General features: G+C 43.6%; 1 pseudogene; it reads right to left on the bottom strand.

Annotated features, from left to right (window-relative positions):
* Positions 1-341: 341 nt before the first annotated feature.
* Positions 342-14,968, bottom strand: part of LOC111962959 (C-1-tetrahydrofolate synthase, cytoplasmic-like) — a 29,773-nt pseudogene continuing 15,146 nt past the window's right edge.

The following is a 14,968-nucleotide window of genomic DNA, read 5'->3' as shown; positions in this document are numbered from 1 at the left end:
AAGGTTGCAGCCTATACAATATAACGTTTTGTGAATAGTTAAGATTACAGTACTGTTTGTTTTTCCTGCTCTTCTCTAAATTAGCTGRACAGCCATGCTACCTGGCTCTGATTCTGCATGTAGTTGTGCAAAGGCAGATGGCAGCCCCAGCAGGTGGTCCATGTCAGACTCAGCTCTATAATAATTGTAGCTTCTCTGGTCACCAGTCACAAAACTAATGCACACACCAACCTCCTCAGTGGGGAAATCCACATCACACCTGTGCTATTTATTAAAACAAAACAAAAATCCAATGAACAGAGACATTTTCCATTTTAAATGTTTTTTTTCTCTCCATTTAATCATTATTTTCATATGTGTCATATTGATTTTAAGCAACATGCTCAAATTTCACAGAATCAATTAGRGTACAGTACTTTAACAGTATTCGACATTCGTCATTCTATATTACAATATAAAATAGAAATAAAGGAAACCTTTTAAGAGAGGCACAATTAGGACAAATCTTTAAACAACAAGGATGGTCAATGTCAGAAGTTTTTACAATGCAGCAATGTCAGAATTTGTTCTGCTTAATTTTCAACACTGTTTTGAATCTTTACCAGTCCATGGCAGTAGACAGAGTCTGATTTACACACAAATAACCACCTGATTCATGATCTGAGACCTCCCTCTCCCTAGGGTCTCCTTGCCATGCACAGTATTATCAGACAACACTGTACTTCTGGAGGGATAAGATACAGTAGCTTCTGGGAAGGTTTGTTTATTTTCAGAGGTGATTATTGAAGGAATGTTAAGTAGGTCATTTCTCCCTGCTAGAATACTAATACAGAGTTAGTCTCGGGGGACAAACAGTTTAAGTTTCTTTAAATTTACCCTTCAGTGGCCACATGCAGAGCAAATTAATTATTGACAGGGGAGGGAAGCGCTTCCAGTTACTGCTCCACCACATTTCATTAGGGCTCGTTGTGGGTGCTGCAGACAACAGACCAGGGAGAGATCGAAAGAGAGAATATCCAGAATCATCACAGACATCAACCATATCTGTAAACTAGTATGGGTTGTTGTATTGATGTCATTCATATAGCTGTAATGTTAGCGGATTTCTTCAGGTACACAGGGTGGAGCACCAATTAGAATAGTCCGTTGACCTGCTCAGTCTCAGGGTCCAGGTCAATGTCGTAGAAACATGGCCTTGTGGGCAGCCCTGGAATCGTGGGCATCTAGGATGGGGCAGAAAAAAAGAACAATATCAGTATTTTTGTGTCCTCTGATCAAGAGATTGATTCAGTTGAGGCCAGTGCTTTCTTACCATGCCAACCAGAGGGTAGAGGAACCCAGCTCCCACACTGGCACGGATGTCCCTGATGGGCAGGACGAACCCTGTGGGCATGCCCTTTTTATCCGCCTCTTGGGACAGGGACAGATGGGTCTTTGCCATGCAGATGGGCAGATTCCCAAAGCCCTGGACAAGACAATAATGGCATTCATTGAAAGGAGATTAAAACCTCAAATAGAAATGCGAATCTGTTGACAGAATTTAAAATACATTTTAAAAGGTCTGGCCTTAAGTCTCTTTTTTTCTTGAACCTTCAAGGAAGAAGTTGACAACGGAAGGAAGAAGGCCCATGTCCTTGAGTAGAATGAGCTACTACTTACAGAAATCATGTAAACAAATAACCATCTCGATTAAAATCCTTGGTCTCATAGCCATTGTACCCGTTTGGTGTAAAGCTCCACCTTGTGCTGGGCATCTGGCAGCAGCTCTATGTCATCAGCCCCGTAGATCTTCTGAGCAATGATCCGGATCTTATCCACAATGGGCAGCTAAAAGTGATTCAGACAGACAAAAATACACATATGCACGACATATGAGTACCATAAAACTGGTTCAGGCCATCTACACGGATTCATCAACATGTTTCAATTTAGTGTATTTGCAACAGTACCAACCCACTGGGCACACCACGTCATTTTAACGTGAACAATTGAGTAATATTTGGTTGAGACGTTGGTCAATGAGATTACAACCCACTCAAAAAGACAGCCAAAAGTAAGTTGAATTTCCAATGCGTTATCACTATGCTTTCAACCATATAAAAGCACAACCAAATTTCAATCGAAAAACGAAGTCCAATTTTTGGTTTAGTTGTCACACAAATGCCGTTCCAGATTCTGCACAGAGTACAACAGCAATTGTGAAGTTCTCCACAGACCTGCGACGACCCATGCATGCTATCTTGAACATGCACGCTTAATATGATTACATAAGAACAAATGTATAGTCACATTAACCTCAATGTGGCCATGGATGTGTTACTCATTTTAAGGTTGAATGTTACATTAGTTTGTAAGATAGCCTTAACATTAGGATATTTACTATATTTAATGTAAAAGTCATATTGACTTGTGTTTGGTTGACAACACAACCAAATATCAACATTTAAAGGATATGCATCTACTGCTTGTATAGTTCCATCTGAGCCACTGGCTTAATCCCATTCTTTATCATTTATTTTTGGTTGAGTTGGAGCCGTGAATCCAGCATATCATTTGTTAACAAGTTAATAGGCTATATATTTTACACTACACAAGCAGGTGTATGTGGACACCTGCTCGTCGAACATCTCATTCCAAAATCATGGGCATTAATATGGACTTGGTCCCCCCTTTACTACAATAACAGTCTACCCTTCTGGGAAGGCTTTCCACTAGATGTTGGAACATTGCTGTGGGGACTTGCTTCCATTCAGCCACAAGAGCATTAGTGAGGTCGGGCACTGATGTTGGGTGACTAGGCCTGGCTCACAGACGGCATTCCAATCCATCCCAAAAGTGGTCGATGGGGTTGAGGTCAGGGCTCTGTGCAGGCCAGTCAAGTTCTTCCACAATAGATCTCGACAAACCATTTCTGTATGGACCTCGCTTTGTGCACGGGGGCATTGTCATGCTGAAACAGGAAAGGGCCTTTTCCAAACTTGCCACAAAGTTGGAAGCACAGAATTGTCTAGAATGTAATTGTATACTGTAGCGTTAAGATTTCCCTTCACTGGAACTAAGGGGCCTAGCCCGAACCATGAAAAACAACCATTATTCTTCCTCCACCAAACTTTACAGTGGACACTATGCATTCGGGCAGGTAGCGTTTTCCTGGCATCCGCCAAACCCAGATTTGTCCATCGGACTGCCAGATGGTCAAGCGGGATTCATCACTCCATAGAAGGCATTTCCACTGCTCCAGAGTCCAATGGCGGCAAGCTTTACACCACTCCAGCCGCGACAGTTGTCATTGCGCATGGTTATCCTAGGCTTGTGTGCGGCTGCTCGGCCATGGAAACCCATTTCATGAAGCTCCCAACGAACAGTTCTTGTGCTGACATTGCTTCCAGAGGCAATTTGGAACTCGGGATTGAGTGTTGAAACTGAGGACTTTTACGTGCTACGCGCCTCAGCTCTCGGCGGTCCCATTCTGTGAGCTTGTGTGGCTCACCACTTCGCGGCTGAGCCGTTGTTGCTCCTAGATGTTTCCACTTCACAATAACCGCACTTACAATTGACCGGGTCAGCTCTAGCAGGGCAGACATTTTACAAACTGACTTGTTGGAAAGATAGCATCCTATGACGGTGCCAAGTTAAAAGTCACTGAGCTCTTCAGTACGGGCCATTCTACTGCCAATGTTTGTCTATGGAGGTTGCGTGGCTGTGTGCTCAATTTGATACACCTGTCAGCATTGGGTATGGCTGAAATAGCCAAATCCTCTCATTTGAAGGGGTGTCCACATACTTTTGTATATATAGTGTATTTCAAAAGTGATATTGAATTGTGTTTGGTTGTCAATGCAACGAAATATCAACATCTGTGCCACTGACTACTCTTCAATTTCAGTTTGTCTACAAAGTAATAATTTATATGTTGGATTCACATCTCCATCTCAACCAAAAATCTAAGTTAAAGAATAGGACTAAATCAAATAAAACTTTATTTAAAGTGCATTTAAAGTTTGATTTGATGTAGTCCTATTGTTTAACTTGGATTTTTAGTTGAGATGGAGACGTGAATCCAACATYTAAATTATTCATTTGTAAACAAACTGGAATTAAAGCCAGACTAAGGCAGTGGCACAGATAGAACTATCCAAGCAAAAGATGCTGCCCAGCCTAAAACTTTTTTTTCTGATAGTGGATATAACGTTGAAGATCTGACGTTGTTTTAAAGGTACAAATTCAACATATTTTATACAAGCTTTTCCTATGTTGAAATTTGGTTACCAGGACATAATCCTGTGGTTGAAATTTCACCCTCAACAGTTTACGTTGATTACTTTTTCAAATTCAATGTATTTTCCACATAGATTCCACTTCACAATACATTAACAAATTATGTTGAAATAACGTTGATTCAACCAATTTGTACCCAGTGGGAAGCCATTGCATAGCCAATATCAGGAATCAACCAATATTCCACTGCTCCTCTCCTCTGTGATTCCCCTGGTGCTCTCAGTRAGTCGCATGGGCAGTCACCAATCACCAGAGGGGCGTACAGCAGCAGTCCTGCTCCTGTCTCTGACAGATCCACTATAGTGGAGAATAGAGCCATTTCACATTTCGGCTAGCCTCGACTCAGGGGTCACAGGCACATCTCTCCTCACCTGTCAGTCGCACATTGACTGATGGAGTGACATGGGGTTGATGTATGGATACTCTGTGATTAAAACAGTCATCTGAGCATAAGAAGTGAATCAGTGATTTAATCTACGGACATGACACAAGACTGATAGTGAGATGGTATGAATGGAAGTCCAGCCAGTGAACAGTCAAGATGAGAAAAACCTTTACGACCTGAGCAGGATGAAATAAATGTACCTATGTCATAAAGTGAAAACCAAGGTCTTTCAGTAAGGTCCAACGCTCGCTTTACCTCTACATCATAGAGAAACTTGAAGTCGCTGGGGGCCTCAGAAACCCTCTGCACAGCCTGTCCCAGGGCCACAGCACCAGCACTCCCTTCAGCCCATTGAGAGCAGCGCACCGCATCAAAGGCTCCCGCTGCCTTGGCCAGGCTACAGATCAGGTCCAGCTCTGATTCAGTGTRTGTTCTGCAGTCAGGGTCACAAAGGTCAGAGGTCAAAGCACTAATACACAGGACAATAGGGGTAAAATTGTTTCAGATGCTCACCATGACAAGGACTTACTTGAAAGCGTTGACGGCCACCACCACTGGCACTCCAAAGTGTGTGGCATTTTCCACCTGTTTCCTCATGTTACTGCAGCCCTTCCCTAGAAGCTCAAGGTTCTACGCAATAACACACAATGGGTCTTGTTGATATATACCCATTACATAACATATTGTGTATACTGCCTTTGTAGAGACACCCCAGTGAACTTGAAGAGCAAGTTAAGTGCAGCCATTTTCTACTCGCATCAATGATCACATGTAAGRAGTAGGCACTGGTCCATGTAAATGAAGGGAGCTTGTGAACTGGACCTKATTGCACTCCATAATGGATGGGCCTGGGTAATTCAGATCAACTAATAGCATCAGATGAGAATTAAACCAGGTCACAAGACACAGAGCAAATACCACACTCATCCCCTTGATGCCTTCTAATGAATGATTGAGTCTTACAACCAAGACTTAGTGCAGAGGATGGGTAATATGTCATTAACAAAACATTTTCATAAAGGGGAAGTGACACATCTAGGATGGATGCCCTTTCATTGATGTGATGAGGTGTGAAGGGGGAGGGGCTGAAGTTAGACAGTGGGGGTGAGGGGCGGAGTAGTGTCTTACCTCTTCCACAAATTCTTTGGGCAGGGGCATTCCAGCAGTAACCTGCAGCAAGGGAGAAGTCCAGTCAAAAAGCCACCAAACTAGCATAAGCAATTATGGGATCAATCCCTAACCACTGACATGAAACTTAGTAGTGTTTGTGGGGGTAGAGCTAAAGCAGCAGCAGAGTGAATATGAATGAGGTCTTCCTGTGTGACCGCCAAACAGCAGGAAATGTAATTACATTCTCAGCAGTGCACCTGCATTCATTGACGCAGGATAGAACATTCCATACGAGAAGATATGTGACAATAACATGTGAACATTCTCTAGGCTGATGTGATGATTATAATTCACTGCAGTGAGTAACCACTCTTTTTCCTTTGAGGGTAAAAACCTGTCCTTTGATAGTTTTTTCTGAAGCAGTCTTTCTGAAAGCTGCCCGTTGGCACCACCATTAGGACAGAGATGGAAAGATATTCGGAGACCCCCGGTAAACTGTGCAGTCACTCACCATTGGCCCGCCTCCGTGCATCTCCGTGCATCTCCGTGCATGGGGCGGCAGGTAGCCTAGTGGTTAAAGCGTTGGACTAGTAACCGAAAGGTTGCAAGATCGAATCCCCAAGCTGACAAGGTAAAAAAAATCTGTGGTTCTGCCCCTGAACAAGGCAGTTAACCCACTGTTCCTAGGCCGTCATTGAAAATAAGAATTTGTTCTTAACTGACTTGCCTAGTTAAATAAAGGTAAAATAAAAACAATTTAAAAAAACATCTTCAGTGGCCACCAGCACCACCACGTGAGGCCGGAGTAGCGGCATTTGATGTTGAAGAATGTCTCCATGCCGATGTAAGAGCCGAACCCCAGCCTCCGTCGCTATCCCATGAGAGAGACAACCAACACTCACATTGCAGGACTAGTTCATAGTTTCGTTTCTTGCCAAAGTAGAGGCTGTGTGTTTTAGCTCCACAAAGCCCTCCTGGCCGACCAGCTTCAGGGCTATCTTATCAGCCAAGATGGAGGAGTTGCCATGGGCGATGTTGGCGAAGGGTCCAGCATGGACGAACACGGGTGTTTTCTGTTGAGAGAAACGCCTCAGTCACACAGCAGCAGAACACACACAGCCTGTGGCAATGTCACCACTCAGACTCACAGCAGTCAGTCTACCACATCAAAAACCATACGGACTCAGAATCCCTTATCTGCAGTCAACATAAGTTTAGCTAAGCAAGTTCTAGGCTTTGAAATATCTGTTGATTAGACCAAATCCTGCCTCTGTACTTCTCAAAAGAGATATAGGGGATTAGTAACTAAACTAAAAACAGCCACAAGCAGATGCCTTCTGTCTATTCCAGACTGCGTTATCACTGCTCCAGGAGAATGTAGGAAGCCTCACATRCACACTACCCTAACCAATTAAAGAATCTAAAACCCATTTTCCCACGCTGCTTTGCTTCCCTCTCCTCCAGTCGCCGGGCCAGTACAGTTCAGCCCCCCCGGCTCTGTGGATCTGAGGCCCCCACCCACCTCCAAAGTCTGCATCAGGTTGGGCTTGATGGCATCCCTCATCAGCACAGTCAGGGCTCCACTCACACCCAGTACAGAGTGAAAGCATAGGAAGAATCTTTCAAGCCCAGAATCAACAAGCACTCATCACAAACGTCAATCCAACCACTGATCATTGCACAACCACAGTAAAATGTTGTCAAAAACAGAACAATTGAATGTGTTGACGGCCTATGTGTTGGTTAACAGTGGAGGAAAAAGACTAGGGCCACTGACCAGGTCCTCTGTGGTGATGGGCTGRCCYCTGCGGCTGGTGGCCACCACCTTGGCCAGGCGCTGGCGCATGTCCTCCAGGCTGCTGGTGAGAGCCAGCACGGCCATGATCTCACTGGCCACCGAGATGCTGAACTMGGCCTCGGGGAGGGGGACAGAACAGAAGTCAACATGTCAGTATTAGGTGACTAACTAATGGTAAGAAAAAAACACCTCCCTAGTGTGTCCCTTCTCAGTCGGTGATTGGCCAACGGTGATCTTCCTCAGGAAACGATCATTGGTGTCCAACACTGAAAATGACGCAAAGACCCATAAAACATTCTATTTCTGTGCCAGGTAAGAGAGTCTGGGTCCATGTCCAGGTGGGCGAATTCGGTTGATCTCCTCAGTGAGAGTGGTGGGGTCAGTCTTCTCAATGCACACTCTCTATAGGAGTCATACACACAGACACTTGCAGAGAAATTCTCTCACTAGCAAAGCCAAGATGATAATGGCATTATCCAATTGTCATCCATGGATCTGTTTTTTGTTCTGATGTTTTTACCTTCAGTCTGTTTATCTGGATGGGGGAGAACATCCGCRGACCTCCACTAAGGGGGACCAGACAGTTATATAAAGCCTGTGGGAGAGGTAATGAGTGAGAAAGATAAGAAATGGACTGACACACACATTCATCAAACATGAAATACCACCTTGTGCAGCGCAATCTTTCTCAACAACAGAGGTCAACAGAGAGAGAGAGAGAGTTCACCTTGTCTGTTTGGGTGGCTTCGTGGAACACGCGGGCGTCGATGGCTGCCGCCACAAGGTTGTTGGCAGTTGTGATGGCGTGGATATCGCCAGTGAGGTGGAGGTTGAACTGGAATCAGAATTAAGCTATATGGTCAGAGCTTTATGCAGAAACACCCTTCCTAAATCATTAATGTCTGGAATAGAATGGAGATCAATCAGTGCAGTACCTCCATGGGAATAACTTGGGAATATCCACCTCCAGCAGCACCTCCTGTAGATAGAACATTCCAGTGATTTAGCATTGATAACACCTTCACACAAAAGGAATCCAACCAGTCAGCAAACAGCAGCATCAGCCAGTGCTCARTTTTGATCCCGAAGGTGGGGCCTTGGGAGGGCTGGCGGACACAGGCGAAGACGTTGAGCTTCATGTGAGCCCCCAGAGCCTGGACCAGTCCTATGGTGGTGGTGCTCTTTCCCTCTCCCAGTGGGGTGGGGGTGATTCTAGAGATACAGACAACATTAACACTGGTGTGAAAAGTTTCAGAGAGCATAACAGATCATCAATCTTGATAAAACAAGAGTTCTGTACCAGGCCAKTGTAGTGAAAAGGAGCACATTTGTACGTTACACCTACAGCATGATAGAAAAATAACAGATTCAAGTCGAGAACAAAAGGTTATTGTACCCAGTACAAAATAACTAGCGAGACAGACAGAGCATACCCAGCGACCACCACGTATGTCCCATCAGGCTGTGCCCGCAGGCGTTTGAGGATGTCCAGCTGCACCTTGGCCTTGGTCTTCCCATAGAGCTCCACCTCTTCCAACAGCGGCCCCACTTCCCTGGCCATCCGGTCGATGGGCTTGAATAAGCAGGAATGTGAGATCACCCATGTCACTAAGGGCCACAGTCGGGTCACACTCATTTAGTCAGCAGTAACAGCAGACAGAAAATGTTCAGCAAGTCTCTGAGGACCAAGTTTAGGGCTTTCCACCATGAAGGTAAAGACTTATGACTAGAGCCTCCTCAGTTAGTGGATGGTTGAATTATTCAGCAACAGTATGGAGGAGTATTAAAAGTATGACTAAGCGACTACGAAATAGAGTGWTTCCACATCAGAGAAGGTAGGCAGAGGATGAGGGGACCAACCTTGGCACAGGCTTCTGCAGGTTGGGCTTGATGTAGGTGATGCTCCACTTGCCTGGCTGGTGAGACTCCAGGAAGCGCTTGGCACTGTGTTCTGGAGATGAAGAAAAGTCGCAAACCACACAGCCAATAAAAAGTTCTGACTACACATTCAGCTTGGAATTTGTACATAACTCAAAGGCAATTTGCTGTGGTTCTGCCTTATGGACAAAAGCTATTAATTCTAAGGGAATGTGCTCTGAGCAACCGTGGATTGCACAGTGCCATAAAAGTGAAAAAAAAGAAATTGCTTTCCATTCATTTCATGTCGTTAGAATGCAATTACCTCAGCTCAGAGGATTACCAGACAGAGGGAAATTAGCTTCTGAAGGAACACCTTATCTACTACAAAATGCTCCACAGTCTGTTTTTTCCATAATGTCATGCTGCGGAAACAGGTGAATAACATTGATAAGTCCACAGGACAGGGAGTTGCTCCATCACAAACAAAATGACCATCAACTTTTCCCCTGAAATGTGAATTRTCACAGGATGAATTTTGGAGGTGAAGTGTTTTGTGTAATTACTAGTAGGGGTGACACTACCTTCGTAGCAGAGGTGGATCGGTAAGCTACACTCACATCATGAGTAACCTTGGCTGAGATCTGAGGACTTGTGTTCCAAGGCTTTAGCTTGGTGGGCTACCGTATCSTTGAGGCATACAGACAATCCGTGTTCAATACCCGGTTGGTCCCACCTACATGAGCATGGCCACAGTCATGGGCCRCACTCCTCCTGGTACTAGAGTGATGAAGCCAGCCTGCTCCTTAGGAGAGGAGTAGTGCACATCCCCTACCTCGCGCTTCCCACTGGGCCTCGTCCCATCTTAGGAGGACAGAGAGGTACCATGCAGAACAAGCATAAGTGCCCCTAAACTTTACCCATAAAGAAAAGTGCCAGCTCCATGGAGAACTGATGACACACTAATGGTTAGCTCACATATTTGTTCTAAAAAGAAAGAATACTTGTCAAAAGGGAAACCAATGAAGGGGACCATACTAKCCTAGGATGTGATTAATGCCAGTCGATGAGCACCGCTCCTTTTTTTACCCAATCTCCCTTCACCATCTCTGCTTTCCCGATCCCAACCACCAAGATGTCAGCTCTGCCCACCTGCAAAGAGAGGGGATTGGATGGATCTCCTCAAAATACTATATTAGTGTCTTTTGTGGAATGAGTCTGTCAATCTAATGTACATTAGTGCTGCTGTATATGGGATCTGTATGTGACATATTACTACCTGTATACATGATCGTGACGCGTTGGCTGTAGTAATGGCCTGTATATGACAGGTTATGGTTGTGAGTTTGTTCATGTTCTGAGTGAGCGTGTGACATGTTCTGGGCTTGGATTTACCTCAGCAGCGAGGTCAGCAGTTTTAGAATGGCAGGTTGTCACGGTAGCGTGGTTTTACAGCAGCAGGTCATGCATGAGCGCACCCACAATCTTACTGCGGCCAATCACCACAGTTTTCTTCCCGGCCACCGACACACAATCATTAAATTGAGCACTTTTACATACCTCTTATATGGGGGACTTTGAGCGGTTCTGGACTGGTTCTGACTGACATTTTGGTGTACAAAGCGATCTGAACGTCGTAGGGTCCAGTGCCTTATAGTACCAGAAAGCCCCAGCTGTCCGCTCTCCACTACCACTCTGTCAGAGGAGCAGACTTGAAGTGTCAGGTTTCACACTCCACATTTGCATAGGGAATGACGTGTCACATTTTCTGGCCTATCCAGACAAATAATAGATTTGCTCTCCCTCTAAATGACGGAGCCCAACCTTGGAGATGGCATATGAAAGTGGACAGTCTAGCGATTCAAGCAGTTGTGGTTTCATCTCATTACAACCACTTTCTCTTGGTCACTTTGTGCATAAAGCTGAAGTTCTAACGAGTCTGCAGCAATTTGAATGGTGTCTCTGCATCACTCAGAGGAGACTTTACAGAAAATGCTCTGTCATCAGTTATATGAAATGGGGCCACATTTGTACACTAATTAAATATGATCATATTTATTTTCCAGTTCTAAGAAAAGTGAAATCTTATAAGTCATTCATAATTTGATTACTATATTTTAAAAGCTTTTCAGTCATTTCAAGTCCTATTCCCACACTTTTGTTTAAGATTTTTGTTATATTTTCATAATATTTGTAAGATGTACTTGAGCTTGTCCTCAAAAGTGAGTTCAACTCAGCAATTTATAATTATTTCTACCAGAAAYYTGAGTTCCCGTCCTTTCTAGAACTAGGCAGCATTACTAGTTTTTGTTTATGAGCATCATGAAAAATTATAACTTTTGGCTATGTCTATTTAGGTGGAAATCTATATTTTGCARTAGCATTCAAGTCAAGTGATTCAGCTGACTGGAATTTAGTCATATTTTCTCCACTGTACCCACCAGTCTGTCTTATGAGCTCCATGCAGCCGTTAGGAGTACAGGAGYTTAAACAGTAATTCAGGTCCCCACGGGACAGTTTCCCTGCATTTATACTAGTCAGACTGGGAACACACAAACAATACACTCATTATCAGCATCCGGTTTCTGAACAACACTTCTAACCACTAAGAGTTAGTCATACTTACACATACAGTGGGGTCCGAAATTATTGACACCCTTGATAAAGATAAGCAATAATGATTTTAAAAATGGTTTATTCAACATACCTCTAAGCTACAGGGGGCAAAAAATTTGAGTCACCCAAGTTGCAAGGTCCGCACTGTAAAAAGTGAAGGCCTTATTGTTCATCCATATGCACTTCACTATGACAGACAAAATGAGAAAAAGAAATCCAGGAAAAATCAATTGGTAGGTTTTGTTATGAATTATTTGCATAGTTGAGTGAAATAATTTTTGTCACATACAAACAAGCAATTTCTGCGTCTCACAACCTGTAACTTCTTCTTAAGTGGGGCTCCCTGTCCTCACTCATACTTATTTAATGCGCCCTGTTTGAACTTGTATCAGTATACGAAAGACACCGTCACAACCTAAAGAGTACACTCAAACTCCACTATGGCCAAGACCAAAGAGCTGGTCAAAGGACACCAGAAACAAAATGTAGACCTGCACCCAGGCTGGGAGACTGAATCTGCATATGGTAAGGCAGCTTGTTTGGAAAATCAATGTGCGAAGCCTTATTAGGAAAGGGTAAGACGTAGCAAGACACTGATCATCTCCCTGATCTGGGCCTCCACGCAAGATCCACCGCTGGGGTCAAAATGGATCTACAAGACGGTGAGCAAAAATCCCCAGAAACCACACGGGGGGATCTAGGTGAATGACCTGCAGAGAGCTGGGACCAAGTCACAAGCCTACCATCAGTAACAACACTAGCCGCCTAGGGACTGCAAATCCTGCAGTGCAGAGTGTCCCCTGCTTAAGGCCAGTACATGTCCAGGCCCTGTCTGAAGTTTCTAGACGCATTTTGATGATCGAGAGAAGATTGGGAAAGAATGTCATGAATGGTCAGATCGATAAACCAAATAGAACTTTTTGGTAAAAACTCAACTCGTTCGGTGTTTGGAGGCAAAAATGCTGGATTGCATCCATAAAACAGCGCATACCGTCTGTGACGTCATGGGGTCGAACTATGCTTCTGGGCGCTTCTTTTCTGCAAAGGAACCAGGCGACTGATCTCTCGTGTAAAGGAAAGAATGAATGGGGCATGTTCGTGAAGATTGTGAGTGAAAACTCTCTCATCAGCAAGGCATTGAAGATGAAACGTGGCTGGTGTTCAGCATGACAATTGATCCAAACCACGCTCCGGGTCCAATGAAGGAGTGGCTTCGTAAAAGCAATTCTCAAGTCCTGGAGTGGCTAGCCAGCTCCAAATGCTCACCGCATAGATAAATCTTTGTGAGGGAGGTGAAAGTCATGTTGCCCACAACAGCCCCAAAAACATCACTGCTCTAGAGAATCTGCATGAGGCAAAGGGCCAAAATACCAGCAACAGTGGTGTGAAACCTTGTGAAGACTACAGAAAAGCATTTGACCTCGTCATTGCCAACAAAGGGATATAACGAAAGTATTGAGATAAACTTTTGTTATTGACCAACTACTTATTTTCCACACATAATTTGCAAAACAATTATTAAAAATTACAATGGATTTCTGGGATTTTTTTTTCTCATTTCGGCTTCATAAGTTGATGTCGTATATGAAAGTGTACAGGCCTGCTTCATCTTTTTTAAACGGGAGCAGAACTTGCACAATGGGGCTGACTAAATACTTTTTGCGCCCACGTATATTATATGCTCAAAAACATTCTGGAAATTATATAATTTTATACTAATACAATTGCTCAGAGAAAGAGCTTTTGTTTAATAAGTCTTTTTTTTAAGTAGGGGGCGAATTATTGACACCTTAAAGATTCTTGAGAATAAAAAGTCAAAAGTTTAGTATTTGGTCCCATATTCCAGCATGCTTCTGATGCTACAAACTTGTTGGTTGCATTTGTAGTTCTTTTTTGGAGTCATTTTTACTCTAAAAAGAATATAATATGTTTGTGAACACTTGTACATTAATGTGGATCCTACCATGATAATGAAAAATCCTGAATGAGTCGTGAATATGATGAGTGAGAAAGTTACAGAGGTCAAAGATCATACCCCCGAGACATGCTAACCTCCCGTTATTGGTAATGGTGAGAGGTTAGCATATATTGGGGGTATGATCTTTGGCCCTCCGTAACTTTTTCACTCATCATTATTCACGAATACTCATCATTATTCACGATTACTCATCATTATTAACGTTAAACAAGTCATTCTCTGAGCAATTGTATTGGTATAAAATGATATAATTCCCCCATTTTTTGGAGCATACAGTATTTTAATCGTTTATTTTATACAGTCATTATTGCTCATATTTATAAAGGGTGTCAATTTCAGACCACACTGTACACATACTCATATAGCCTCTCTCGACATATACTGTATTTCCTATGCTTCTTTCAGTTCCCCATTCCATCATTCCCACACACGCTATGCATGATTAGAACCCTCAGAAAAAATCATTACTATTTTGAGCTGATGACATAAATCAATGTCCTCATCATTGGTACTCTAGTAATTCAGGTCTTATCTTTTTAAACAGGCCCAGCTAAGTGCAGTGCAGAAGCTACTTTACTGGTCTCTCAGTAAGCCCAGAGGACAATCAGAATCATAGAGCAGGGATCATCAACTACACGAACAAAAATAAACATAACTCCAACGATTTTATGAGTTACAGTTCATATAAGGAAATCAGTCAATTTAATAAATTCATTAGGCCCTAATCTATGGATTTCACATGACTGGGCAGGGGCGCAGCCATCGGTGGGTCTGGGAGGGCATAGGCCCTCCCGCTTGGGCGCCAGGCCCAGCCAATCAGAATGAGTTTTTCCCCACAAAAGGGCTTTATTACAGACAGAAATACACCTCTGTTTCATCAGCTGTCTGGGTGCCTCGTCTCAGATGATCCCGCAGGTAAAGAACCTGGATGGTGGGGAAGGGTCCT

This window comes from Salvelinus sp. IW2-2015, linkage group LG4q.2 (assembly GCF_002910315.2).
Source record: "Salvelinus sp. IW2-2015 linkage group LG4q.2, ASM291031v2, whole genome shotgun sequence".
Taxonomy (NCBI): domain Eukaryota; kingdom Metazoa; phylum Chordata; class Actinopteri; order Salmoniformes; family Salmonidae; genus Salvelinus; species Salvelinus sp. IW2-2015.
This window is presented reverse-complemented; position numbering and strand designations above follow the sequence as displayed.